Below are 14,213 nucleotides of genomic sequence, written 5' to 3' on the forward strand. Positions count from 1 at the left end.
GAGTGACATCTGATTGGTGGTTGGTGGCCCCGCCCACTTTTCCTAACCTGAAACTGCAGTTACCCAGTGACTAACTCTGCAAAGTTTAGGGACCCCAGGATTAATATTTAAAGAACAGCAGAAGTCTAAATTTAAACCAATAAAAGTCAATAGGTAAATTGTGATTGGTGGTTGGTGGGTGGGCCCACTTTTTCTAACCTTGAGTCAAAGTCACCCAGTGACAAACAGTGGGCACCCTGGCATAAATAGTGTGAGAATTAAGCATTTTAAATTTAAACCAATAAAATTCAATGGATGAAATCTGATTGACTGTTAGTGGACCAACCCACTTTTCCTATTTTTGAACTGCAGTCCTCCAGTGACGAACTTTGCAAATTTTGGGGACTCAGGCATAAAAATTGTGGGACTGACAGCATTTTACACTTTATCATTGAAAGTAAATAAGTGAACTGTGATTGGCTGTTGGTGGCTCCGCCCACCCAGTGACTTACTGGAAAGTTTTAAAACCCTGGAATTAATACTTAAATAATGGCATCAGTTTAAATATAAACCAATGAAACTAAAACACTCAATTTTAGACGTGCAGACTTTGCCAGTATAAGGGCATCTCTGCAATGTGTCAACTGGGAAAGGCTTTTCATGGGGTTAGACACAGAAGGAAAATGGAACATCTTTAAAACATTGCTTTGTAGGTATACACAACAGTATATCCCCCTTGTAAGCAAGGAGAGGCATCGCAAAGCAAAACCTTTATGGCTGAATAAAAGTGTTATTGTCGAGGTTGGTAAGAAAAAACGTGCTTTTAGGGCATTCAAGTTAGCTGGGACAGCGGAAACTTTCATCAGGTACAAGGAAGCAAATAAAGCATGCAAAAAAGCTATCAGGCAAGCTAAAATAGAGATGGAAAGGGATATTGCAGCTAGGAGTAAAAAGAATCCAAAATTATTTTTTAATTATGTGAATAGTAAAAAAATGAAGCAAGAAGGGGTGGGAACTTTATTATCACGGGGGGGTACGTTGGTTGATGAAAACGGGGAAAAAGCTGAAATTTTGAACTCTTATTTTTCATCTGTCTATACATCTGAGGAGCCAGATAATGAAGGCTTCCCTTGTAATATGCCCAGTTCTAGTAATTTAGCTACTGACGCATGGGTCACTCGGGAGGAAATTCAAAAGAGACTTGAACATGTAAAGGTAAACAAAGGTCCAGGGCCGGATGGGATTCATCCCAGGGTATTAAATGAGCTGAGCGCTGTGATTGCCAAACCTCTTCACTTAATTTTTCAGGATTCATTGAGGTCTGGCATGGTGCCGAGAGACTGGCGGATTGCTAATGTGGTGCCGTTATTTAAAAAGGGATCCCGTTCTCAGCCTGAAAACTATAGGCCTGTTAGTCTGACATCAGTAGTAGGAAAACTTTTGGAAGGGGTAATAAGGGATAGGGTACTTGAATACATTGCAGTTCACAATACTATTAGTTTGTGCCAGCATGGTTTTATGCGTAACAGATCTTGCCAGACTAATTTAGTTGCCTTTTATGAGGAGGTGAGTAGGAACCTTGATGCTGGAATGGCAGTTGATGTCATCTACTTGGACTTTGCTAAAGCGTTTGATACAGTACCTCACAGAAGGTTAATGATCAAATTAAGGAATATTGGCCTAGAACATAATATTTGTAATTGGATAGAGAACTGGCTGAAGGATAGAGTACAAAGAGTGGTGGTAAATGGAACATTTTCTAATTGGACCAGTGTGGTTAGTGGAGTACCGCAGGGGTCAGTCCTTGGTCCTTTGCTGTTTAACTTGTTTATTAATGACCTGGAGGTGGGCATAGACAGTACTGTTTCTATTTTTGCTGATGACACTAAATTGTGCAAAACTATAAGTTCCATGCAGGATGCTGCCTCTTTGCAGAGCGATTTGACAAAATTAGATAACTGGGCAGCAAACTGGAAAATGAGGTTCAATGTTGATAAGTGCAAAGTTATGCACTTTGGTAGAAATAATATAAACGCAAACTATCTACTGAATGGTAGTGTGTTGGGGGTATCCTTAATGGAGAAGGATCTAGGGGTTTTTGTTGATAACAAGTTGTCTAATTCCAGGCAGTGTCATTCTGTGGCTACTACAGCAAATAAAGTGCTGTCTTGTATAAAAAAGGGCATTGACTCAAGGGATGAGAACATAATTTTGCCCCTTTATAGGTCCCTGGTAAGGCCTCACCTTGAGTATGCAGTGCAGTTTTGGGCTCCAGTCCTTAAGAGGGATATTAATGAGCTGGAGAGAGTGCAGAGACGTGCAACTAAACTGGTTAAGGGGATGGAAGATTTAAACTATGAGGTGAGACTGTCGAGGTTGGGGTTGTTTTCTCTGGAAAAGAGGCGCTTGCGAGGGGACATGATTACTCTGTACAAGTACATTAGAGGGGATTATAGGCAGTTGGGGGATGTTCTTTTTTCCCATAAAAACAATCAACGCACCAGAGGTCACCCCTTTAGATTAGAGGAAAGGAGTTTCCATTTGAAGCAGCGTAGGTGGTTTTTCACGGTGAGGGCAGTGAGGTTATGGAATGCCCTTCCTAGTGATGTGGTAATGGCAGATTCTGTTAATGCCTTTAAGAGGGGCCTGGATGAGTTCTTGATCAATCAGAATATCCAAGGCTATTGTGATACTAATATCTACAGTTAGTACTAGTGGTTGTATTTATAGTTTATGTATGTGTGTGTATAGATTGGTAGGTGTGGGTTAGGTGTGCTGGGTTTACTTGGATGGGTTGAACTTGATGGACACAGGTCTTTTTTCAACCCTATGTAACTATGTAACTATGTATGGGTGGAAATGGATTGGCTGTTGGTGGCTCCGCCCACTTATTCTAACCCTGAATACGTAGTCAGCCAGTGACTGACTGTGCAAAGTTTGGGAACCCTGACATAAATAGTGTGAGAAAGGCAGCATTTTAAATCTGATTGGCTGTTGGTGGTTCCACCCACTTTTTCTAATTCTGAACCGCGGTTACCTGGTGACTAGCTCTGCAAAGTTTGGGGACCTAGTATTAATATTTAAAGAATGGCAGCAGTTTAAATGTAAATGTATGACGTCTTTAGGTGAAATCTGATTGGATGTTCGTGGCCCTGCCCACTTTTCTAAACTTGGTACGTGGTTACCCAGTAACAAACTGCACAAAGTTTGGGGACCCTGACATTAAACACATGAGAATGGCTGCAGTTAAAATTTCCCCACTGAAAATGATGAAAGAAATGTGATTGACTTTTGGTGGCCCCGCCCACTTTTTCTAACCTTGAGTACAAAGTCACCCAGTGACTGTGCAAAGTTTGGGAACCCTGGCATCAAACCAATAAAATTCAATAGGTGAAATCTGATTGGCTGTTGGTGGCCCCACCCACCTTTCAAAACTAAAACTGCAGTCCCCTAGTGACCAACTTTGAAACGTTTGGGGACCCTGGTGTTAATACTGTGAGAATGGCAGCAGGCTGAATTTCCCCATTGAAAGCCAATAGGTAAAATCTGTTGGTGGCTCCGCCCACTTTTTCTAACCTTGAACTGCAGTTACCTGATGCCTAACTCTGCAAAGTTTGGGGGCCCTGGCGTTATTACTGTGAGAATGGCAGCAGGTTGGATTTCCGCCAAGTCAAAAGGAAAAATCTCATTGGCTGTTCACATCTCCACCCACTTGTGGGCATCCAACAATCATCATATTTTCATTCAGACCCCATGACTAAGATTGGCAGCAGTTTCAATTTCCCCATTAAAGTCAATGGGTGAAATTTTATTGGCTGTTTTGGCCCCTCCCACTTTGGGGTCATCCAACAAATGTCTCTGTTTCTGACCCTACCACCTACATGATAGGTCAGGGGTTCATTTCAACAGACCATCCTGCGATCCTGTCACACTGGTTATGATCTGTTATGTTTTAAAATGTAATCCAATGTATGAAACCCACTTATTGTACAGCGCTGCAGAATATGTTGGCGCTTTATAAATAAATGTTAATAATAATAATAATCCGCCGATGCACTGCGTCAGAGGCTAAATCAGGCTTTTGTTCCAGTATTCACTGTAGAGCTCCCTCATTTCCCCTGCTGGGATTGTACAAGCCAGGTTCAACTCATGCATTTCCTGTCCCCTTTAAAGGCTTAAAGGAGAAAGAAAGGTAAAAACTAAGTAAAAGGTCTATGTAAATACAGCCATAAGCACTCACAGAAACGCTGCACTGACTTCTCTGAAAAAAGATTTCTTGTGTCTGTAATTCCTGTGCCACACAGCTTTCTGCTCTCTGCTCTCTCCTGCTCCCCCCTCCATCAAGAATGCTAAGAACTCACTCCCCCCCCTCAGGAATGTGGATCTGAGCCAATCAGCAGGAAGCTTACTCATAGTCTTACTAACTGAGCATGTACACTGGTCTGGGTGTCTGTGCAGGAGTGAGGCATTATGGGAACTTTCTTTACACAGCTCAGCGTTTTTTCTTCCTGTTTGGCTTCTGATCATCTGAACAGGAGAAATATGGGCAGACTGTAGGGCACTATTGAGAGAACTGAAGGTATGCCTGCAGCTTGGGATTAACTCTTTATTAGCCTTTCCTTCTCCTTTAAGAGCAAATATTTCAGGCCAGATGCAGACGTTAGTAAAAGCAGGCACAAATAGTCCTGCTGAGTTAGTGAGCTCTAGTAAAGCTGGAGGTTGCACTTCCATGGTACTTATATCTTACTTGAGCTTGGAGTACAACTCCCTTTGTGTATTTTTGTACTTTAGCTGAGGGAGTTTTCTGGGGCTAAGATTTGTAACAATTTTAGTTTTTTCTTACACACTGAAGCGGAAAAGGGTTCTTCTGGGGCCAATGCCCTCTGTACTCTTCTATTAAATTCTAATAATCTTGTTTAGTATTCCATTGTTGTGGGTTGGTCTGGATAATGTTTTCTACTATGGCAAATTACAGGTGATGGCAATGGCTGCAATGGCCTGAATGCACTCAGCACATTTGTAAATCTGCAAATATACAGAACCCAATGGGATCACCTTGTACTCAGGAACATTATTTACCAACGTCTCCTTACCTGCATCCTACAGCTTTGATTTCCTAGAGGGCAGCCTATCCCAGGTTATGCCTTCCCTAGGGAGCAGTACTGTGCCTCCTACTAACATGTAACTGTAGCTACAGACGTCTGGCTCATGTAAAACAAACAGCCACTCCCTGTAATAAGTGTGAATATAAGGAAGCACTACCTAACAAAAGGGACTCTCAACATCAAGACAACATATTTTCTGACATCTTTTTAAGGTATTCCTTACCCCCTTTGCTTCCTGCCCCACTGCCCTACAATGGATAAAATAAAGCATTCTCTGCTTGGGTATGGATGATACGGTGTAAGTGTGGAAGGTTACAATCTACCTTTACCCTTTAAAAACAGATAAAAAATATATAATTTTTTCATTTTTGGTCAAACGTATTATGAACTGATCCTCAGGGACAGTTAAATGTATGCTTTAGAAAGTTTCTTTAGGTAAGTGATATTAGGATCTCGGCTGTGGATTTGCCAGTGATGGTACTGAATATCCTACATCACATCATATTTGGGGAATAATTAATATTTAGGTAAACTTATGGGCTTATTTATAATTTTTTCAAGTTTGTGAATTCGAGTTTGTTTTTCTAAAACAAATAAACGTGCATATCGAATGCTTGCTTATTTATTAATAAGGAAAACCTACACACACTATGGGGATGTGCACAACTTAGAACCTACTGGGAAGGGGTTTGTGATTGGTTACTGGGTAAAATTCCAGAGTGGGGCCTCAGTGACACCAGAAAATGTGTCCTGGTACTTGACCTCAACACCTCCTTGGACTCACATACCAAAATCTTCATCACAAAGGCACTCTTTCAGGCGAAAAGGATTGTAACCCTTCACTGGAAAGACACAGACCCTCCTGCTATTCAAGAATGGAAAAAAGCAATGGAGGACTTGGCTTCACTTGAAAGAACCATACTGGACAAAAAAGGACAGATGTTGAAATACATTCAAATCTGGCGTCACTGGGTAGATAATACCTAACAGCAACTAACCTACCACAAACTCTAACCCATAAACCCTAGCCTAAAACAACTAACGTGGAACCTAAAAAAGGGAGCTTTGCTAGAGGGAAAACCCACACACGGGAACAGAACAAATGAATGTAAATTCGGATTACTACAAATGTACTCACTTCAATGTATAATATTTACTGCATGTATGTACCTTGCAAAACAATTTAATAAAAATAACGCATTGAGCAAAAAAAAATAAGGAAAACCTGTTTGGATAAAAAACTTTAATACCTCAAATTTTATAAGTTTACAAACTCAAAAAATTTGAGTTTGGAAATATGGCTTGAGTTTGCCTAGGACAACTCCTACAGAAGTTTTTGCACTCCATAAATGCCAGACATTCGAGTTTTTAAACCATAACTCAAATTGTGAAAAAAGCGCTAAAAAACTCAAACTGTGAAAAACAATCAAACATTGATAAATCATCCCCTTAGCCTCCCTAAAAAAAGTTTGACAGGTCCCAGATCCCTTATCCAGAAACCTCCAAATTACGGGAAGAGCATCTCCATAGTGTCCTATTTTAAGCAAAGAAACCACATTTTTAAAATTAATTTCCTTTTTTTCAGTAATAATAAAATAGCACATTGTACCTGATTGTAACCAAGGTGCAAAATACATATTGGTGACAAAAAATCATTATTGTACAGCGCTGCGGAATATGTGACGCTTTATAAATAAATGTTAATAATAATAATAGTAATAAAATCCAATTGGGTTTTCATTAAAGGTGTTTTTAATAGCCTTAAGGTATGGTGATTCAAACTATGGAAAGATTTCATATTTGGAAAACCCCAGGCCCCAAGCATTCAGAATTAAGGGTTCCAGTAGAAAGCTATTGGTAGCCTCCCCCCAAAAATGTGTGTTTTGTTTTTGTAGATCTGAGACAATTCAAAAAAGTGCAGAGCAGGGTAAGTGTGCAGAAAACATTTTGCACCAGTGTCCTGCACTAACCCCTGTCTATGTAACTGCACTTTTGCTTCATAGACCTTCCAGTGCATGTGATAGGCTTCCCAAACAAAAATTTCACCATCTTCTCATTTGTCAATGCAGTCAAGTTTTAAGAATTTAATTGGAAAATCACTTCTCAAACTTCAAACTCTGCCCCTGCCCAGGTGGGGTTTGGAGCAATTTAGATGTATCATGCCAGTGTCACACAAATTGGCAGAAGGAATACAGCCAGGCCCGGATTTGTGGAGAGGCCACAAAGGCCCAGGCCTAGGGCGGCAGAAATGTAGGGGCGGCATGCCGCCCCGCCGCAACGGAATTTTTAAAGTTTTCTTCCATACGGAGCAGTGGGAACTTCTCCACACTGCTCCGTATGGGACTTTAAATGTGTGCGCATGCGCGCTTTCGGGCGCAGGGGGATGCGAGCGGTTGTTCGCTCGTTTGCGCATGCGCGTTGGGGGGGGGGGCGATCAACAGGGGCAGCTTAGGGGCGCCCTGAAGACAAATCCGGCCCTGAATACAGCCATGACCTTCACTGGTAATACTAAGGAAAGCATAGCATACTGTGTTCAGAAAGTACACTGTATATTAGCATGCATGTTCATACACACGTACACACTACCTGAACAAAGATATTAGGCTGATGCCTGAAGAAAAGCGCAGGGTCAGGATCACTTCCTATGCTGGGATCAGCCTACTTCTTTGTCTGCACCTGAAATCATTGTGTCGGCCCAAGTGCAGGCACACGTGGATATTGGCTCTGATCTCTCATGTTTCCTCGTTGATATCCGCTGTGTGTCAGCTGAGGCTTTTCTTTTAGTTTGTGGTGCCAAATGCAGATGGAACATGCCAAGTTGGTGAAATGCATGAAACATCCAGGGCAGAAGAATGCAGTAGGAAACATTCATGTCTAAGAGCCTTTACCCTATGAAGCAAGAGGAGCTCAAAGGAAGAAGTACAAGTAATACATTGGCAAAATTGTGTTATCCAACCTTTTAGAGTAAAAATGAAACATTATGCCTTATGGTACCATATAAAATCAGATATTCCAATAAAGAACTTTGTGGATAAAGACAAGCCGAAAATATGCCCCTACACATGAAAAAGTGCATTTCTGTGTCTGAACTGATTCCTTTGTCTCCTGGAGGAGGAAACTGTACTTGACTTCGGAAAACTGAGCAGAGTTGCAGAGAGGGGGCAGGATCGCCACTGGATTAGTTGCCCACTGTAGCAGACTATTGCGGGTGACTAATCTGTCTGTAGGACATTAGCCTTAAACCATTAAAATTATATAGTAATATAATAAGTTAGGTTGAAAAAAGACACACATCCATCAAGTTCAACCTTAATGCCTATATATAATCTGCCTAACTGCTAGTTAATCCAGAGAAAGGCAAAAAAACTAATCTGAAGCCTCTCTAATTTGCCACAGAGGGGGAAAAGTTCCTTCCTGACTCCAATTAAACAAGTCACTGGATCAACTTGTACTGTGTACCATCTTCCGTAACTCTGTACTCCATCACTTGGTAAAAAGGCCATCCAACCCCTTCTTGAACCTATCTAATGTATCAGCCAGTACGACTGATTCATGGAGGAAATTCCACAACTTCACAGCTCTCAGTGTACAAAACCCTTTCCGAATATTTAGATGGATCCCTGCTTCTAATCAGAATGGGTACCATTGTGTCCGTTGGAAGGACCTACTGGTAAATAAAGCGTAGAGAGATTATTATATGATCCCCTTATATATTTATACATAGTTATCATATCACCCCTTAAGCGCCTCTTTTCCAGTGTAAACAACCCTAACTTTTCCAATATTTCTTCATAACAGAGACTTTCCATACCCTTTACCAGCTTAGTTGCCCTTGCCTGGACCAACTCTAACTCAATATGTCCCATTTGAGCTCTGGAGACCAAAACTGCACAGCAAATTCTAGATGGGGCCTTACCAGCGCTCTGTAAAGGGGAAGAATAACCCCTTCCTCCCGTGAATCTATACCCCTTTTAATACAGCTCAAAACCTTGTTTGCCCTTGCAGCTGCTGCCTGGCATTGCTTGCTACAGCCAAGTTTATTATCTACAAGGACTCCAAGGTTCTTCTCCATTATGGATTTGCCAAGTGCAGTCCCATTAAGGGTATAAGTGGCTTGCATATTTTTGCATTTTCGATGTATGACCTTAAATTTATCCACATTAATTCTCATCTGCCACTCAGATTGCCAGTTGGTCAAGATCCTGCTGCAAGGATGCCACATCCTGGATAGAACTGACTGGTCTGCAGAGTTTTGTGTCATCTGCAAACACTTATACATTACTTATAACTATGTGTTTAATAAACTAGAACCTTACTCCAAGTAGAGAATGTACTGTTAACAACCACCCTCTGTACCCGATCCTGTAGCCAGTTTCCTACCCATGTGCAAACGACTTCACTAAGACCAATAGTTTAGAAAGCAGTCATTTGTGGGGCACTATGCTTTGGCAAATAGACAGGGCCGGATTTTTTTCTGAGGCATCCCGAGGCCGCCCCTGTAGGTGTCCCCCTCTGCGCATGCGCAAACGCGCCCCCCCCCCCCGTGCGCATGCGCGAACGCGGCCTCTCCCCAATGCGCATGCGCAAACGCTCCTTTAAACTCCCATACGGAGCAGTGGGGAGAGGTCCCGACTGCTCCGTATGGGAGCCAAATTGAAAAATTTTCTTGCGGCGGGGCGGCATGCCGCCCCTAAACTTCTGCCGCCCCTAAACTTCTGCTGCCCTAGGCCCGGGCCTTTGTGGCCTCTCCACAAATCCGGGTCTGCAAATAGATCACATCTACTGCTTCCCTACTGTCCATCTTCTTTCTAACCTCATCATAAAAAGCAATTAAATTTGTCTGATATGACCTGTCCTTCATAAAGCCATGCTGATACCTGCTTATGAATAACAATCCATAAGTACCATGAGAAAATGAAAAACAGCCAGAGGCCTGGCTAGCACTGAACTAAGCTCTATCAGTACCCAAGGGTTATTCCATCTGGCCCTGGTGCCTTGCTCACATTCATTTTGATTAACCAATTGTGTAATGAATGTATATTAGAAAGTTGCTCTTTGTGGTGGTGGTCCCCCTTTATACCCAGTGCAATCCTTCTTAACAGGATTTTCTAGAGGGGCCCCAGATTTTTCACATAATCTACAATAATCTTTAGATAAAGTAAAATATAACAGGTGAACAAGATCAAATTAATGCTGTTTCTAATAGAAAATCAGCTCACATAATGCTGATTTGGAAGTTGCATAACTTGTTCTTTTGTCATCTAGATACTTTTTCTGTCTTTTCAGAATGATTGATATCTCTTTGTGCTAACATTTTGTGCCTGGTCACTATTTTCCCATACTTCAGTCACTAATCTTTAGATCAGGCCACTCCCATTCCATTTAGACACGTATTAGTTAACTTTCTTTATCTGTATCCTGCTCAGCTCTCCCTAAGCCTTAATCATTCTGTCTGCATATCATATAAGCCAAATGGAGGCACAATTTTTGTCCCAGAGGAGCCCATCTGCATATCTCTGTCTGATTACTATGTCCCCATATTCAGTTCCTATTGCTGTTGGTGGAAAGGCATTTTGGAGTAGTTAGTCGCCTACGATAGCAGAGACCTATTGTGGGAGACAAACTTGCTCCATGGGGAAACATGTCTAATGCATACATGGGCCAATAAAAACCGCTGACTTCTGAGTGGGCAGTATTTTGGCATGTATGGGGCCAACAGATGGGTGTGCCCAATGGATATCCGGGCAAAAATCAACCAGATGTCGAATGGGCAGGTTTTAAAATCCCATTGTGGCAAAGGGCACATTGGCATGTTGATTGTCTCGATGGGCCGCATCCGTAATTATGATACAGTTGTTTAGCCCGAGACTTCATACCCTGCCGAGCCCCCATGGATACAGTGCTGCTAAACAGTGTTGTATTTGTAGGGCACAAGCAGATCTCTGCACTGCATTTTGGAGCAATTGACGGCAATTTAGAAAAATGCAGAGCAGGGTGCAAAGTGCATAAAATGTGACAGTTTGCACCTGTTTTTTGCACCCTGCACTGCACTTTGTAAATGACCCCTACTGTGTCTATGTAACTACACTTTGGCTTAATAGACCATACACATTTATTCAGCAAGCTTGAATATGGAAAACAAATAGACATTTAGAGACCTGTTTATTACAATTCAAATACTGGAAAATGTGTTTTTTTCTGTTGATTTTTTTTTATGATGTTCTCAGAATGTTGGGGTAAAATTGTTTCCTTGCCTTTTGGATGAAATTATTTGCCATTTATTCTGCTGTTTACTATTTTATATGCCTGTTTCCCTGGTTGGAAGTACCATTAAACAGTTGAGTCACATTTGTATTTTATGGGCTAATGCCCCATGGAGAGATTAGACGCCCCGCAATAAATCTCTGCTACTGCAGACGACTAATCTCCCCAAATTGCTGGTGGGAAGGCTTCATTTTCTGCAAGAGGAAACTTATGTCTTTCCACACTTATGTCTTTCCACCGGCGATTCACTTTGTTTCTGGTGGAAAGGCATTTTGGGGAGACTAGTCACCTGCGGTAGCAGAGATTTATTGTGGGTAACTAATTTCTCTGTGGGGCATTAGCCTTACTGCGAAGACAGAGAGGGCAAGTAGTCAGTGCGATTTTTAAAAGTCAGTCGTAGCGACTAATTGCCACCACTAAACGCAAAAGTGACTTGTACCATGTGGTAGCAGCAACTTGTAATTTATGCACAGGAGGTTAATCGCCATGATTAATGCTGCAACTGGGTTTTTAGACGTGATTGGGATTTTTTCTAAAATCACATCAGTGACTAATTGTCCTGTCTGTCTTCGCCCCTTAGAAAAATCAGTACTAATGTGTCTAGTAATGGCAATAGATGTACAAGCAGCCCTAAGCTGGGCACTATTCAGATGTAAGCCTTGAGACTGAGCAGGGTGTGGTCAGAACCCAATTAGCCTCGTTACAGGCTTGATCTACATTATTTAATGACTTTATTATCATTTAAAGTAATAAGGTGAGTTTCACTGGGGTGTGAGCACCTATTGTAATGCTTTGTGTAAAGTCTGAATGAAAGCTTGTACACTCCCATCTGATCTGCCAGTAGTAACGTATCCTAAGTGTATCCTCCAATATATCTCTTTTATTGAGACTGGTAAGACTGTATGAAAATAAAACATTAAATCAGACATAAAAATATATACAGACAAAATGAAATAAAGAGAATCTTGCCTGGGTGTAGACAAGCTAAAACCTTTCTGGTTATTTTGGCTGTTGTCCATACACAATGTAGAACACAATGAAACCACAAGCAATCCTATTTCATATTTTATAAAACCTGAACAACATAATCATGTTTAATTAAGGTTAAACACATAGGAATGTGGGATACAAACGTGTGTATGGGGTGTTTCATACTACTTTATACAATGAATGCTGACTGGCAGTTATTCTTTATTTGTTTATGTACTATGACTTATAGAACAAGTAAAGTGTAAAATACGTGGGGTTGCCAGTTTGTTGCGCCCTGGCCTTTTGTGTTTTTTTCTGTTCCCTTTTCCCTTTTCTTTTTTCAGTTATTTTCCTTTTCAGCAGCTCTCCAGTATTTTCAGGTATTTTAGCAACTATCTGGCTGCTAGGGTCTTGTTTACCTTAGTAACCAGGCAGTGGTTAGAATGAGAGACTAGAATATGAATAGAAGAGGAACTGAATATAAAGATAAGGAATAAACAATAACAATAACAGTAAAATTGTAGCCTCACAGCGCAAATGTTTTTGGCTGCCGGGGTCAGTAACCCCCATTTCAAAGCTAAAATGATGTAAGGCAAATAGTTCAAAAACTATAACAAATAGTTAATGTAGACCAATTGCAAAGTTGCTAAGAGTAGGACATTCTATAACATACTAAAAGTACATTTAAAGCACAAGGAGGGCTTAATTTCTAACTAAGTGCCATGCTAACATCTTACTTTCCTTTAGTCCATGTTGGCATAGCATTTATCCTTTGCTGCATGTTGAACTGCACAGAGGACAAATCACCACATTTAATAATAATAGTCCTTTAAATAAAATTGAACCCAAGCCATATTCAGGTGGCACCAGGGGTATAAAGTTTTGAGCTGGGTATCTAAAAGCATTTAATATTTGGAAATAATCTCAGTGCAAGGGAAGTGTATATAGGCTGCAAGTAACATGGGAATGAAATTCATATTCCTTTACAAAAATAGCATTCACCCAGTAGTTCAAGTTATGTGCAAGTCCACGTAAACAATACATTCCTCTGACTAACTTCCCTGATACGCTGACTCCACACTAAAGTTTTGTTATGTTCCTGGTTTGCTCTTAGACCTGACGTGTATTATAGAATGCTGAGTGTTTCTTGGTGCACTGACCCATAGACTTGTATGCGTGTTATACCTTTTAGCCACAGACTGCAGTATTATTATAAGTTTAATGCATTTCTTATGGTTTTGGAATTACTGAAATCATAGTATCATTTGGGTCCCATTCTTTTCTTCTGTTTTCAAATGCAGCAACTATTCCCCCAGGCAGAAGTACAAGCGTTCATGCATGGAGAGCCAGGCCGGGACTTGGGGTAGGCAGAAGAGTCACCTGCCTAGTGCACAACAGTGAGAGGGCGCCAGGCAGGTGCCTCTGTTGCCAACCCCTAGTCTGGGATCTCTTACCCCCACTGCTGATTTCCTGCTCAATCCCCCCTCTGCATGCCGCCTGTGCACTTTATGTGCTGTGCCCCCGTCAATGGCACTGCCAGGGGGTCACATAAGCCCATTCCAACTGCCAGAGGCCAGGTAGTAAGGGCTGTTGCAGACTATATCCCCTGCCTCCCCCAAACCAGTGCCAGTTTTCTATTGACTTCAGCCACCACCCCACTCCCAAAAGACTGCGTGCAAGAGTATCCTTTGTTCCTGCATTCGGAGCCCGGGGGACACAAAGAGATCCAAACAACAGGTAAAATCTCCTAAGTACCTAGTACCCAGTGCTCTGGATGTGAGCAAACTCCAGGTGTGGCTGGGCGGCATGTTGCCCCTTAATCTGTGCCACCCTAGGTCCAGGCCTTTATGGCCTTGTCACAAATCCTGGCCTGCCCCTAAATTGCTCATCTGAATC

The sequence above is a fragment of the Xenopus tropicalis genome, chromosome 9, assembly GCF_000004195.4.
Source record: "Xenopus tropicalis strain Nigerian chromosome 9, UCB_Xtro_10.0, whole genome shotgun sequence".
NCBI lineage: Eukaryota > Metazoa > Chordata > Amphibia > Anura > Pipidae > Xenopus > Xenopus tropicalis.